Source organism: Schistocerca nitens, chromosome 1 (genome assembly GCF_023898315.1).
Source record: "Schistocerca nitens isolate TAMUIC-IGC-003100 chromosome 1, iqSchNite1.1, whole genome shotgun sequence".
Taxonomy (NCBI): domain Eukaryota; kingdom Metazoa; phylum Arthropoda; class Insecta; order Orthoptera; family Acrididae; genus Schistocerca; species Schistocerca nitens.
In genome coordinates this window covers 56623343-56638507 of record NC_064614.1, presented here as the reverse complement: position 1 = coordinate 56638507, position 15165 = coordinate 56623343, and the positions used below count along the sequence as shown (strand labels likewise).

The 15165-nt window shown below is 43.8% G+C and overlaps 1 protein-coding gene and 1 non-coding gene across 2 annotated transcripts in view; both read left to right on the top strand.

Annotated features, from left to right (window-relative positions):
• LOC126235277 (serine/arginine repetitive matrix protein 1) overlaps positions 1–15165 on the top strand; it is a 971178-nt gene that overhangs the window by 267702 nt on the left and 688311 nt on the right. The gene's annotated exons all lie outside the window — the stretch shown is intronic.
• Trnas-cga (transfer RNA serine (anticodon CGA)) lies at positions 9595–9669 on the top strand. The gene has a single exon. It is a non-coding gene; the product is annotated as a tRNA-Ser (tRNA).

Here is a 15165-nt window from a genome sequence, read left to right as displayed (position 1 = left end):
TGTTTGTTGCTGTTCGAAGTAATTTATCTTGTGAAACTGTAATCGTACAAAATTATCGTGACTACAGAATAAAAGCAGTTTCGACAATGTGTTGTCTTTGAACGTACAGGATGTTTCACGCCACTTCTACTTCTCGCGTCCGTCGGCCGTCGTAATTTAATTTATTGTTTTCTACAGAAATTTATTGGTAGCGGTGATTGTTGCCGACTTACGCGGTGGGCCTTAATCAAAATGGTATTTCATTCAGTTTTGATTTAAAATTAAATGTTTTTGTGAAGTTCTCTTTTTTTAACAATATTGATCTTCAGTGAAAATTATTTCTTACGTTAATGAACGTTAGACTCGCTGAATCTTAAAACATGAACATATAAGTTGAAAAATGGAATAAACTTTTCATATTAATTTCCTCGGCTAGTGAGTTCACTTTAAAGCAAAAAAATCTTTAGTTATTAATTGCAATTGCGGCCCACACACGCGCGAGAGTTTTTTTTTTTTTTTAACTCCGTTAACCATTGCATTGCAGTCGGAGTCCTGGCTCTGGGTCTCGGCTGTTGTACTGAAAATAAGAATCTTAAAGCTACGTATTTTCTGCAACGTCGGGCGGCTGTGGAGAAAAATGAATTTTTATAAGTTAATATCGCCACGTAATGGCGTCTTTGGCTGCATCGGCCGCTACGATTGTTGCACTGTAAATTACTCGAATGCAGGTTAAGCAAGGAAGGCGGACATGAAATCGGGATCACCTCTTACAAATTAAAAGTGAACAATAATATTAAATCAATATATTATCTACTCAATTAGTAGAAATATGCTTACATTTGCCAGCACTCGCAAGATGTCCGTCTACACGCAACCAAGACAAGATAAGACGTGAAGACGACTAAAAAATTAACAAAAGAGCTTCTCTTGTCGTCTCTTTAGATCATTTTGTTACATTTCTTTGCCCTCGAAACTTACACAGAGAAATTATTATAATACGGGTACATGAGAAAAATGTATATTATTCAATTTTTAAATGTCTCTTCTTCATAAATACTGTTTTTTAAGTCTTTTCTTATTAGTTCACTGGGGACGCTATATACTGTCGTTTTATGCAACACACAATCATATACCCGGCCTTCAAAACCATGTGCGACATTTTCATGTTGTCTCGCTTGCTACGAGCAAACAATCAACCCTATAAAAAAATGAAAAGTGCCTTTTTTTAGGAAATTTAATGTAGCTAAATTTTGTAATGAGATACATTTTCGCTAGAGGCCGTAGTTTTCGACCTATTTAACAAAAACGAACAAAAGTGACCTTCAAATGCATTCCCACTCCCACACTCAGCTCCCACAGGTCAGGATTTCTAGTATGCTGTTCATAGCACTTCCTCCTATCACTGTGCAAAAATTTGCGACTGGACGCAATATTTCCCACATTCGATCGTTTTCGATCTTTACTGACTGGCTATATTACGCCAAGAGCTTAACAGAGCACTTGCAAACTGTTAAATTGTTGTTTGTGTAAATTTTACCTCACAGTTTTGCGAATTTTAACACATAAGAGAAACAAGTACATCATTGTATTCGCCAGGCATTCTCCCTACGAAAATACTGTACTTGTAATTGTTAAGCTTGGATCGAAATTTCAAGGTAATCAGTTTTACCGTGACGTTTATAAAAGACGAATTTCTTTCATTACTTTCACGGGCGCGTTTAAATTAATAATGTTAACGAAACAGCCGACTATGCTGGTTGTGTAGTAGTCCAGTCATCAGAGACCAAAAAAGATGGAATGTATGGAATAGTTCGTGTTGTCGAAAATTTTTGTACAGTGGTATGGGGGAGTGCCACGAGCAACGTGCTAGAAATACTGACTGCTGAGGGATAAGTGTGGCCACGGCCTTGCCGCAGTGGATGCAACGGTTCCCGTGAGATCATCGAAGTTAAGCGCTGTCGGGTGTGGTCGGCACTTGGATGGGTGACCATCCCGGCCGCCATGCGCTGTTGCCATATTTCGGGGTGCACTCAGCCTCGTGATACCAACTGAGGAGCTACTCGACCGAATAGTAGCGGTTTCGGTCAAGAATACCATCATAACGACCGGGAGAGCGGTGTGCTGACCACATGCCCCTCCTATCCGCATCCTCAACTGAGGATGACACGGTGGTCGGATGGTCCCGATGGGCCACTTGTGGCGTGAAGACGGAGTGCTTGAGGGATGAGTTTGGAGGTGCGACTGAAATCCACTTTAGTCGTGTTTCTTGGATAACTAGAAAACCGTGGCCTCCACCGAATCACATTCAAAAATTTAGCTACATCACATTCTCTACAAAAAGGCCTTATTTATTTTTCTGTAGGACTAATAGTTTGTTCGTAGCGAGCGAAAGAATATGAAATTCTCGTGCGATGTTTCTGGACGACAGATATAACGCGGGTTGCATAAAACGACATAGTTAGGGGCATCCGAATCACCCTGTATATAAGAACTAAAAACAAAAAATGGCTCTGAGCACTATGGGACTTAACATCTTAGGTCATCAGTCCCCTAGAACTTAGAACTACTTAAACCTAACTAACCTAAGGACATCATACACATCCATGCCTGAGGCAGGATTCGAACCTGCGACCGTAGCGTAGCAAAGAACTAAAAATAAGTGTACTGCGTAGTGCTTGTGATGTGTCGATAACAAATTAAAAGCGAGTTGTGTTGAACTATGCAATAAAAGAATACACAAGGTTTCACCGATGTTTCAATGCTTACCCAAGGTTGCACCGATGTTAGACGCTTAAACAGCAACTGATTACACAAATGATTGTATACAACACAGAAGAAAATAGTAAATGTGATCGCACAGAATAATCGTGAGCAACGAATAAAATAAATCGTTAGCGATGAATAAAGTAGATAGTTGCAGTGGCTGGTACTGACGGATACGTGGACATATGAGCATTCTAATCTTGGTAGTAGATATTCACGGAATGCTGGAAAACAATTTTCAACACTGGTAACGGGATGTTTCCCAGCGATGCACGGTCACGGTGAAGACGGCCCCAAGAGTGCGAGTGGGGGAGCAAGCCCAACGCGGCGCGCTAAGCTTTCTACACTCCTGGAAATGGAAAAAAGAACACATTGAGACCGGTGTGTCAGACCCACCATACTTGCTCCGGACACTGCGAGAGGGCTGTACAAGCAATGATCACACGCACGGCACAGCGGACACACCAGGAACCGCGGTGTTGGCCGTCGAATGGCGCTAGCTGCGCAGCATTTGTGCACCGCCGCCGTCAGTGTCAGCCAGTTTGCCGTGGCATACGGAGCTCCATCGCAGTCTTTAACACTGGTAGCATGCCGCGACAGCGTGGACGTGAACCGTATGTGCAGTTGACGGACTTTGAGCGAGGGCGTATAGTGGGCATGCGGGAGGCCGGGTGGACGTACCGCCGAATTGCTCAACACGTGGGGCGTGAGGTCTCCACAGTACATCGATGTTGTCGCCAGTGGTCGGCGGAAGGTGCACGTGCCCGTCGACCTGGGACCGGACCGCAGCGACGCACGGATGCACGCCAAGACCGTAGGATCCTACGCAGTGCCGTAGGGGACCGCACCGCCACTTCCCAGCAAATTAGGGACACTGTTGCTCCTGGGGTATCGGCGAGGACCATTCGCAACCGTCTCCATGAAGCTGGGCTACGGTCCCGCACACCGTTAGGCCGTCTTCCGCTCACGCCCCAACATCGTGCAGCCCGCCTCCAGTGGTGTCGCGACAGGCGTGAATGGAGGGACGAATGGAGACGTGTCGTCTTCAGCGATGAGAGTCGCTTCTGCCTTGGTGCCAATGATGGTCGTATGCGTGTTTGGCGCCGTGCAGGTGAGCGCCACAATCAGGACTGCATACGACCGAGGCACACAGGGCCAACACCCGGCATCATGGTGTGGGGAGCGATCTCCTACACTGGCCGTACACCACTGGTGATCGTCGAGGGGACACTGAATAGTGCACGGTACATCCAAACCGTCATCGAACCCATCGTTCTACCATTCCTAGACCGGCAAGGGAACTTGCTGTTCCAACAGGACAATGCACGTCCGCATGTATCCCGTGCCACCCAACGTGCTCTAGAAGGTGTAAGTCAACTACCCTGGCCAGAAAGATCTCCGGATCTGTCCCCCATTGAGCATGTTTGGGACTGGATGAAGCGTCGTCTCACGCGGTCTGCACGTCCAGCACGAACGCTGGTCCAACTGAGGCGCCAGGCGGAAATGGCATGGCAAGCCGTTCCACACGACTACATCCAGCATCTCTACGATCGTCTCCACGGGAGAATAGCAGCCTGCATTGCTGCGGAAGGTGGATATACACTGTACTAGTGCCGACATTGTGCATGCTCTGTTGCCTGTGTCTATGTGCCTGTGGTTCTGTCAGTGTGATCATGTGATGTATCTGACCCCAGGAATGTGTCAATAAAGTTTCCCCTTCCTGGGGCAATGAATTCACGGTGTTCTTATTTCAATTTCCAGGAGTGTATCTCGCCGGCAGAAGCATTTGCTGCCGAGTTATGATGCACGAGGCGTTAAATTTCCATTCATGCCCCGGGTACAGGCGCGCGTCCGCTAATTGTGTGGCTCGCGGCAGCCGCTGTGAAAGCACCAACACGGCCGGCGGCGCAAGGCACAAAGGCGCAGCCCAGTTCCCATGTCGCAGGCGCCGGAAGCAGCGGGGCAAGGTTCCCCTGTCCCACGAGCCCGCTGCTCCCGACACCCGCACACAAGCCCAGGGGCTCTTGAACTTCATTCACCTGACCTGGCGCGTTCGGTCATTTGTTTACCGCCCTCCTCCTTAAGCCGTCGGCACACGGACCGTGCTGTCGAACGTCAACGTTGAACGTGCCTAGTTCAACGTGCTGCTGAACGCTCAGGAACGATGCGAGTCGTGCATACGGTACGTGGGCCCCAACGTGGTATACGCGATCGCAACGCACTCCAGCGGCAGTTGAGGGACGTTTCTAGTTAGTAAATCACACTGTTTACTCAATGGGCGCGCGTAAAATTCCCGCGTTAGCTCTATTAAAACGCACATCTCCGCCATCGTCTACGAAAAGGAAAGTACCACGTCCAATCAATAAGGACACATGCTTATAAAAGTTTCATTACAAACAGTGCGTTACAAACTTGGAATACTTCTCCGCATAAGATAAACATTTCATCATTCCCACTTTTTAGTAAAACTCCAAGGTCAGTCTTACTTGATCACTGTTCCTACCCAGTAGCAGAATCTTTGCAACATGTGAATTACGAAGCGTTAAAAAAGGATGTAGGTTGCAGTAGGTACTGGGAGATGAAGACGCTTGCACAGGATAGAGTAGCATGGAGAGCTGCATCAAACCAGTCTCAGGACTGAAGACCACAACAACAACAAAGAAAAAGGACCAAAATATCTTTATCAAATAGCACAACCTGTCCTGTAGATTATGCCAATCGAACAAAATCACCCCTCAGAAAAAGGTGAACGTATATTTACATAACATCAAATATAATAGTATATACTTATATTAAACTAATAATAAAGTATCAGAACACAATAAAAACGCGAATGTTAGGAAAAAAATTTGGAAGTGTTAAGGCGCGAACCAGCGCCCCACCAAACAAATGTAAAACGGTTACTTATGCTACTCATTACGCTAAACCAACATCGCGCCCCCTCGCATCAAATCATAGTATATTACCCCTTGCTGAAGACCTTAAGCGTAGATATGTTACTAATTGAAATTTAATTATAACAAATTGTACCAAGAACAATGCGTTTAGTGTGGATCTTCAGTGTGTCGCTGCCTTCAAATAGCATACTCTCATGATACACAAGTTACAGTAATTCTTTTGCCACGAATATGATGTTCTCGTTACTTTATTGGACCGAATCGCACAGTTAACAACGGGTTTTGCAGTGATTCTCAATTTGCTGGTGCTCAGAAACGGCATATATACATATAGGCTTGAAATGAATGCCGATATGGTGCCTCACAACTCTGTACTGAAGGGAGACGACATGCTTGTGACGTAGATGGCGTTGTGCCATCTCAGTGGTCAACGCTCAGACGCACGCTCAGAATATCTGACATGCCAGATATTGCTCTGCACGTTCGGAAAGACTCCCTAACGTGCTATTCCACGCTATGACGTCAGAAACTCGGCTCGCTCAACGCTCGGATGCGCGGTCCGTGTGCCGACGGCTTTAGGTTATCGCCCATTTACAGGTTATAAGTGCAGATATTTCTACTGGTGACCGAGGACGGTTTACTGAACAGCATTACATCTGTATTTACGTAATTCGCAGAATAATAATTATCGCTATTACCAGTCGTATGTTTTTAGGTTTGTTAGTACCTCCAACTGGTTGTGGCAAGAGCACGCCATTAATGCTTATTCAGCCCTGGGCAGTAGGTGAGGTGTTGAAGTGTGGATGCCTGGATGCACAACCGTTTGTCTATACTGACAGGCGTAGTCAACCTGGTACAGCTACGAAGATTCAGAAAACATCAGGTCCTCAAGTTTGTGACTTGTTTCTGGGAAGTCAGTCTGACATAGAGAAAGACCAACTAACACACTCATGTGTATACATTAAGATACCACATACAAAAATATTTGCACTTGAGCCGTTACACCCTCATTTATTTACTTAACATGCTCTAGTTTATGTTGTAATATGACAAGTTTGAAGGTTAACATAAAATCAGTAAGGAGATTATTATGCTACAGTTGCCAAAAATGTATGATCTATTAAACACAACATGTTTTGGGGCTACATTATCTCATTTTAAAGTTCTATAAAACAAGGAAACACAAATCATTGCTTCGCAGTACTACGCTTGCTAACACAAACATCATAATTTCAAATATAACATCCGCAACGTCATCTCTGATTGTGGTTTGGAATCTGTACGCAATGCACTTTTCCATAGTGTATCGAAAAACAGTGTGAGAGTAAAATGTTTTGTTTTGACGGTAACAGTTTAAAATGAGTGCAAAAAATCTGAAGCGTCACGAGGCAGTCCCCCTTGTAAATAATCCAAAGGCATCAAAGATTTCATATCGAGCTGCTGCTAAAATTCTTAGAAAGTCAAAGACATTCGTTGCAAAGTGGGTCAAATGATATTTAGATGTGGGAAATGTGGATGATTTACCGGAGTGACGGCTAATGTGCCAAGCTACAATCGATAATGGCGGTGACTGGATTAACTATTAGGTAATTTTGCAAATAGTAATAATATGTATTTTTATGTAAACATATATTTATAGTAGTGCCTTTTATTTCATACAGATAACGGTGTGCACTTTCTTGTGGAAGTGATTGTACGTGCGACCCAGGAGGAATGGTCAGTATTCAGGGACGTTACAGGAACAATCATTCGAAGCAAAAATGTCTAGTAAACATGTCATCTAAAATGCATACTTTAGCGCTATAAGCACTTCTTCGTTTTCAAGGCTGTGAAATAAATCTCTTCTACTGTATGATCTTCGCTTTCCGTATTTTAAAAGATGTTGGTGTGGACCGGAACAAGAAAAAAAAGTATCCAGTAAACATGGGCTCCAAAGTGCATGCCTTACGAACTTTGAGCACTTGTGATTCTTGAGTTTCTCCCGGCGTATTTGATAATCAAAATATCCACGGGTGTACTGCCGGTCTACAGTGTCCAACGGGCACAATATTTCGGCGATCATACATGTCGCCATCATCATGTGAATTGACGTACTGAGCTCCTGTGAACGTGCCGGCACGGAGATCCGTACGCTATGGCTGCTCAGAGGGAACTGGATTCGGTCGCGGCGGCGGCCGATTTAAATACCCTCCGTCCGCGGCGCGCTCATTCCGCCGTCCGCGCCCCGCGCCACGGTCGCGCGGTGGAACAGATTGCGACGGCGTCTGAGATGACGTCGGTGTGATGGCTCTGTCCGCCGTGGTCGTCACAACTATACGTTTGCTCGATTTACTCTTGATTAACCTAACCTAACCCATGTTTATTGTAGTTTTTTTTCTTCTTATTTTGGGTCAGACTACCTCCTCCCAAAACATGTAAAGCAAAGAGCCAACAGTAGAAGAGATTTGTTTCACAGTATCAAAGAAGATAAAGTGCTTATAGCTCCTAAAGTATGCACTTTGGAGTCCATGTTAACTAGACTTCTTTGATTCGAAGCAGATCTTTGATTGTGTCACATCCCTGAATATTGGCCACTCCTCCTCGGACAAGTGGTATAAGGTATCCATATTGCCTTGCAGTATTATATGCCTTAAAATCAATATGCCATTAGGCACTGTCACAAAGCAAGCAAACAGGAAACATACATTGTCGCACATATAAGAATTTCATGGTGGCGCACAACGCTCCCGCAATGCTAAGTTTATTAGCCGAACTCAACTGTCTTACTTCTCACACGTTGTACTATCTTGGTAGGTGTACATTAAAGCCACCAATGATGCAGCTGCCGACAGTAAATTCTTTGAATGTTTGTCAAGTCATAGTAAATCCAACAGACAAATTTGCACCTCTAATACAACTTTTGCATCGACTGAGATGTTTCGTAGGTGCTTTTCACAAGAGCATCGCTAAAGTGGATGGGGAAATATGGAGTTATGAAATAAAATGTCAAGATTGTAATACTAACTACGTGACAGGAAGCAACGCAAAACTAAGGGTTAAAGAGTAAGGTTTAAGGTTCAAACTACGGTTTAAGGCAGTATAATTCATGTGTGGTAGCAAAGCACCTTAAGAATAAGTAGCATTCGTTAGGAAGCATCAGAGCTTGCATAACGCAGAAAAAGGTTTTATATTGAATTTACTAGCCTTTAGCTTACACTATACAGCCAGTTCATACTTACATGAAATATAGTCATTGATAGAAAATTAGTGTTAGAATGTTTGTTTGTTTGCACACACACACACACACACACACACATGTTGTACACAGAAAATAATTTTAAAATCAAATGTTACAGAACACTTTTTTCCAATCCATTGTCAGTGATATGTAGATCTTAGATGCGGATACCTCGAAAGTTATCTGTTTATCTGTATGTAATTGGGAATTATGTGCTGAAATTGTGTGCAGTTGAATTTCTCAGTAAAAATCTGAAAACTGTTTTTTTTTAATTCCGATTACAGATTCAGGTCTAAAATCAGTGCAGCTATCCTACGTCTGAACATGTACTTATTTATGCAAATTACTTTTTAGAAATGTGATTTTAATTAATCAGAAATGCACCTATCTGTCTACAAAATGAGACTAGATAAAAGAACAATTCACAATGGTACTCAGAGTGAATAACGGTTACTAATTAGGTGTGTCTTATTACAACATGCGTCTGATGAATTTACATGAAATTTCACTAATCGAAATCTGTTCCTCATATTCTGTCAGAAACGTTCATTTAGGTCCTAAGCAAATCCTTAACTTGCAACAGATAACTTGACACTTCCCTAGCTGCACTGCAAAAGGTGATCTGAAATAAAACACTGCTCATCAATTTGCATTCTTATTATTTTTTGTTTAAAGCTGATGTTTTAGCAAATTGTTTTATGAAACTTCCTGGCAGGTTGAAACCGTGCGCGGGACTGTGCTTGGGTAGCTCAGTTGGTAGAGCACTTGCCCGCGAAAGGCAAAGGTCCCGAGTTCGAGTCTCGGTCCGGCGCACAGTTTTAATCTGCCAGGAAGTTTCATATCAGCGCACACTCCGCCGCAGAGAAATTTCATTCTCGGACATACTTTTTGATTCTCTTCTCAATACAATTAATTGTTGTGCACGCAAAAGCCAAGACGTGACAACGCAAGTTTTACCAAACATATTTCTTTGAACTGTAGGGATATGCTTTGTGAAATACCTATAAATGGCAAACGGGGGTACTTTGCAATTATTTTAACGACACAAGAGCGAATTCCAAGTAATAGGAACGATCAGCACTTTCTCTCTCCGCATTGTCATACTCGATAATGTCCGCTTCTACAAAATATTCCTGTTACAAAAATTTATTTTCTTGAACTCCTAATACAATATTATTTAACTTATCAAAATTTGGGAGGGCTAATTAGAATACTAAACACATGACTAATACACTCCTGGAAATGGAAAAAAGAACACATTGACACCGGTGTGTCAGACCCACCATACTTGCTCCGGACACTGCGAGAGGGCTGTACAAGCAATGATCACACGCACGGCACAGCGGACACACCAGGAACCGCGGTGTTGGCCGTCGAATGGCGCTAGTTGCGCAGCATTTGTGCACCGCCGCCGTCAGTGTCAGCCAGTTTGCCGTGGCATACGGAGCTCCATCGCAGTCTTTAACACTGGAAGCATGCCGCGACAGCGTGGACGTGAACCGTATGTGCAGTTGACGGACTTTGAGCGAGGGCGTATAGTGGGCATGCGGGAGGCCGGGTGGACGTACCGCCGAATTGCTCAACACGTGGGGCGTGAGGTCTCCACAGTACATCGATGTTGTCGCCAGTGGTCGGCGGAAGGTGCACGTGCCCGTCGACCTGGGACCGGACCGCAGCGACGCACGGATGCACGCCAAGACCTTAGGATCCTACGCAGTGCCGTAGGGGACCGCACCGCCACTTCCCAGCAAATTAGGGACACTGTTGCTCCTGGGGTATCGGCGAGGACCATTCGCAACCGTCTCCATGAAGCTGGGCTACGGTCCCGCACACCGTTAGGCCGTCTTCCGCTCACGCCCCAACATCGTGCAGCCCGCCTCCAGTGGTGTCGCGACAGGCGTGAATGGAGGGACGAATGGAGACGTGTCGTCTTCAGCGATGAGAGTCGCTTCTGCCTTGGTGCCAATGATGGTCGTATGCGTGTTTGGCGCCGTGCAGGTGAGCGCCACAATCAGGACTGCATACGACCGAGGCACACAGGGCCAACACCCGGCATCATGGTGTGGGGAGCGATCTCTTACACTGGCCGTACACCACTGGTGATCGTCGAGGGGACACTGAATAGTGCACGGTACATCCAAACCGTCATCGAACCCATCGTTCTACCATTCCTAGACCGGCAAGGGAACTTGCTGTTCCAACAGGACAATGCACGTCCGCATGTATCCCGTGCCACCCAACGTGCTCTAGAAGGTGTAAGTCAACTACCCTGGCCAGCAAGATCTCCGGATCTGTCCCCCATTGAGCATGTTTGGGACTGGATGAAGCGTCGTCTCACGCGGTCTGCACGTCCAGCACGAACGCTGGTCCAACTGAGGCGCCAGGTGGAAATGGCATGGCAAGCCGTTCCACAGGACTACATCCAGCATCTCTACGATCGTCTCCATGGGAGAATAGCAGCCTGCATTGCTGCGAAAGGTGGATATACACTGTACTAGTGCCGACATTGTGCATGCTCTGTTGCCTGTGTCTATGTGCCTGTGGTTCTGTCAGTGTGATCATGTGATGTATCTGACCCCAAGAATGTGTCAATAAAGTTTCCCCTTCCTGGGACAATGAATTCACGGTGTTCTTATTTCAATTTCCAGGAGTGTAGTTCTCCTCATTAACCGAATATAGACATAATTGGACACAAAGAAATCCTTACATAGCGATAATTACTGAACTCACGATTGCTGATTACAAACTCAAAATAAGTTACCTTTTCTGAAGTGCTGTCTCTTTATACAATCATCTTAAAAATCGTCCTTCTTCCTTAGTTACACGTCATGCAACATCACAAATAGAAATCTCTGTGTGGCACGTCTGCTATCCAAGCTGCTCATTCCGCCATGACACACCACCATCTCTCCGCTACTCCACAACAACTACTGCCCAAGGCTGCAACTTCACTTGACTGTTGCCTAATGGTTTGCCCCCGCTGTTCTTAATAATGAAACCCCTGGAATCAAGAGACTGTGTATCGCTCCTGTATCCAGCATGAAAAGATATTTAGAGCAGGAATATTCCGAATAAACAGATAATTTCCGCTGAATTTGCATTCAAATATGCACCATGCGTCGATACACTAAACTAACTGTTATCTACTAACTTTCATTTCGTGTGTATAACTTTTAACTTGTGACAGCAGTGAAGCTGTACATCGCATGGCAAAGTCTACGATCGTGTGTTACTAACACAGCCGTAACCCAAGCTGACAACGCGTGACCAAGCTTCGCAAGTACTTGTTAAAGGATTCTAGAACATCCATATTGTTTGGGGCACCCAAAGATAAGGTTGGTTGCTGCCATATTTGGAGGAGATAGACATTTTGCGCATTAAGAGAGGAATATGACAACGTGTTAAATAAGAAGACAGATGTGTCCAAGAGGCTTTTCTGGGTAGTAATGCGAAGTAGTGATAGTGTTCACTTGTTTTATAGGAATTGATAATGGGGTTATGTTGTTCCGAAAAATGTTGTGTTAGATAGATAGATCACACATTTCTGACAACTGGTGCGTAACAATCTCCATACTGATTTGCGATACAGTTGTACTTTGGCTTCACGACAGATTAACTTTTAAATGTTATCTGTGAAATTTTAGATTAACAAAGATAACACAACTCGTGCAGTTACATCAGGTACATTTATTTCCCAATACAAAATTAAAATACAACAAAATTTAACAACTTACTGAAATATTGCATGTACAGATCTTTATGTTCAGTTATGATTGCAAATCTGTTAGCCTTCTAACATATACACAGGTTTTTCAAGAATGTGTAAAGCCGTAGTTAACACCAAAAGATTGCAATATAGTTAATAAACTTACTTAAGATGGCAACGTCAATTGTTGGATGCTGGCTGAAAGGTTCTCACGCTTGGAAGTAAAACTTTTGTGAATTTATGAAGTGAGACTGATTTATCTATGGACTAACGTTCTTCTTTTTGATTTACTTGCTTCCTGAGAGGCTCCCTCCACGTTGTTAAATTACTAAGAGCTAATACCAGGCAAACCTACGTTTCTAGCATTTGTAGACTTAGAGAAAGCTTTTGACAACGTTAACTGGAATACTCTCTTTCAAATTCTGAAGGTGGCAGGGGTCAAATACAGGGAGCGAAAGGCTATTTACGATTTGTACAGAAACCAGATGGCAGTTATAAGAGTCGAGGGGCATGAAAGGGAAGCAGTGGTTGGGAAAGGAGTGAGACAGGGTTGTAGCCTCTCCCCGATGTTATTCAATCTGTATATTGAGCAAGCAGTAAAGGAAACAAAAGAAAAATTCGGAGTAGGTATTAAAATTCATGGAGAAGAAGTAAAAACTTTGAGGTTCGCCGATGACATTGTAATTCTGTCAGAGACAGCAAAGGGCTTGGAAGAGCAGTTGAACGGAATGGACAGTGTCTTGAAAGGAGGATATAAGATGAACATCAACAAAAGCAAAACGAGGATAATGGAATGTAGTCAAATTAAATCGGGTGATGCTGAGGGGATTAGATTAGGAAATGAGACACTTAAAGTAGTAAAGGAGTTTTGCTATTTAGGGAGTAAAATAACTGATGATGGTCGAAGTAGAGAGGATATAAAATGTAGACTGGCAATGGCAAGGAAAGCGTTTCTGAAGAAGAGAAATTTGTTAACATCGAGTATAGATTTAAGTGTCAGGAAGTCGTTTCTGAAAGTATTTGTATGGAGTGTAGCCATGTATGGAAGTGAAACATGGACGATAACCAATTTGGACAAGAAGAGAATAGAAGCTTTCGAAATGTGGTGCTACAGAAGAATGCTGAAGATAAGGTGGGTAGATCACGTAACTAATGAGGAGGTATTGAATAGGATTGGGGAGAAGAGAAGTTTGTGGCACAACTTGACTAGAAGAAGGGATCGGTTGGTAGGACATGTTTTGAGGCATCAAGGGATCACAAATTTAGCATTGGAGGGCAGCGTGGAGGGTAAAAATCGTAGAGGGAGACCAAGAGATCAATACACTAAGCAGATTCAGAAGGATGTAGGTTGCAGTAGGTACTGGGAGATGAAGAAGCTTGCACAGGATAGAGTAGCATGGAGAGCTGCATCAAACCAGTCTCAGGACTGAAGACCACAACAACAACACAATACCAGGCGGTCAATAGATCAGTCTCCTTTACTACATCTGCAGAGTACTCGCAAAGTATTGCTTCTTCTCATGATACGGTACGTAGTGACTTCGTCTGGTGCAGAAACCCGTCAAATTTCTTGGACGCAACTTGACTTTTAGGGTAATACTGTCATTTACTTCCTTTCCTGTTCAATCCGCGAAGCTATCGCCGGAAGAGCGATTGTTGATAGTCCTCCATATTGATTCTACTTTCACTGATATTCCCGTCGTGGCCACTTCATGAGATGTATGTGGGAGGAAGTGATGTGTAGCCTCAGCGAAAGCTCTGGAACTGTAGACATCTCCCTGATGTAAGAAGCCCACCTTGCAGCGTCCGCCATTGGAATTAAATGCAACAATCTCAAGTTGACTGAACGACTCAGTGACGGAACACACCACTCTTACTCAAATCTTCTTATCTAATCTAATAATCCTACCACTTAAGTGTCCCACACAAAGAGTTAATACCGTAGAATCGACTGACGAAGTATTTTAAAATCACCTTCTTTCGTGGATAAATAATATTTGCTTTTGATTCTTCCAGTGAATAGCTCTTAGTCTGAGATGTGCTTTAATTAGGACTAGTTTTCTGTGGTCGTTCCTTCCTAGGTACCTCCAGAGTGTTACTCCTAGGTACTTTACGGTTGTTAAGATTTGCAGTAATTTTTTGGCAATAGTATAGTCGAACAAGAGAGAGGTTAAAATTGAAGTTTTTACTCTGCAGCGGAGTATGTGTTGATATGAAACATTCCATCAAATTAAAACTGTTTGCCGAACTGAGGCTCGAACTCAGGACCTTTGAATTTCTCTGGCTCTCAGGAGAGTTTCTGTGGAGTTTAGTAGGTAAAGTGTTGGTCCGGCACACAGTTTTAATCTGCAGGATGTTTCAAGAATGAGTCTTTCCGCTTATTTAGGCAACTGCCTGTCCCTGCAGCTACGAGTTCCATGTATGCAGCAGCATCACCAAAATTGTTAGGTTTTCGTACTGTTGTAGTTCATAAGAAAATTAGTGACTGCTCATATTTTCGGACGACTGCTTTTCAAATTATTTTTTTCTCTTAAATGTAATTTATTGTTTATTGAAAGTTATGCTAGAGATGAATACAGTAAGCAGATTCAGAAGGATGTAGG